General features: G+C 35.1%; 1 protein-coding gene across 8 annotated transcripts in view; it reads right to left on the bottom strand.

The window, feature by feature from the left end:
• The window catches only part of LDB2 (LIM domain binding 2), a 394,247-nt gene that overhangs the window by 193,089 nt on the left and 199,858 nt on the right, over nt 1-1,300 (bottom strand). The gene's annotated exons all lie outside the window — the stretch shown is intronic.

Below are 1,300 nucleotides of genomic sequence, written 5' to 3'. Positions count from 1 at the left end.
AATGGATACAAGAACAAGACCCATATATATGCTGTCTACAAGAGACCCACTTCAGACCTAGGGACACATACAGACTGAAAGTGAGGGGATGGAAAAAGATATTCCATGCAAATGGAAATCAAAAGAAAGCTGGAGTAGCAATACTCATATCAGATAAAATAGACTTTAAAATAAAGAATGTTACAAGAGACAAGGAAGGACACTACATACTCATCAAGGAAAAGAATGAGAGGACTCAAATCAATAAAATTGAAAATAAAAAAGGAGAAGGTCCAACAGACACTGCAGAAACACAAAGCATCATAAGAGACTACTACAAGCAACTCTATGACAATAAAATGGACAAATTGGAAGAAATGGACAAATTCTTAGAAAGGTACAACCTTCCAAGACAGAACCAGGAAGAAATAGAAAATATGAACAGATCAATCACAAGTAATGAAATTGAAACTGTGATTAAAAATCTTCCAACAAACAAAAGTCCAGGACCAGATGGCTTCACAGGTGAATTCTATCAAACGTTTAGAGAATAGCTAACACCCATCTTCCTCAAACTCTTCCAAAGAATTACACAGAAAGGAACACTCCCAAACTCATTCTACAAGGCCACCATCACACTGATACCAAAACCAGACAAAGATACTACAAAAAAAGAAAATTACAGACCAACATCACTGATGAATATAGATGCAAAAATCCTCAACAAAATACTAGCAAACAGAATCCAACAAAGCATTAAAACGATCATACACCATGATCAAGTGGGATTTATCCCAAGGATGCATGGATTCTTCAATATACGCAAATCAATCAATGTGATACACCATATTAACAAACTGAAGAATAAAAACCATACGATCATCTCAATAGATGCAGGAAAAGCTTTTGACAAAATTCAACACTCATTTATGATAAAACCTCTCCAGAAACTGGGCATAGAGGGAACCTAACTCAACATAATAAAGGCCATATACGACAAACCCACAGCAAACATCATTGTCAATGGTGAAAAACTGAAACCATTTCCTCTAAGATCAGGCACAAGACAAGGATGTCCACTCTCACCATTATTATTAAACATAGTTTTGGAAGTCCTAGCCATGGCAATCAGAGAAAAAAAAATGAATACAAACTGGAAAAGAAGTAGTAAAACTGTCAGTTTGTAGATGATATGATACTATACATAGAGAATCCTAAATATGCCACCAGAAAACTACTAGAGCTAATCAATGAATTTGATAAAGTTGCAGGATACAAAATTAATGCACAGAAATCTCTTGCATTCCTATACACTAACAAC

The sequence above is a fragment of the Physeter macrocephalus genome, chromosome 7, assembly GCF_002837175.3.
Source record: "Physeter macrocephalus isolate SW-GA chromosome 7, ASM283717v5, whole genome shotgun sequence".
NCBI classification, from domain to species: Eukaryota; Metazoa; Chordata; class Mammalia; order Artiodactyla; family Physeteridae; genus Physeter; species Physeter macrocephalus.
The sequence above is the reverse complement of the archived record's forward strand: the minus strand, read 5'-3'. Positions and strand labels throughout refer to the sequence as shown.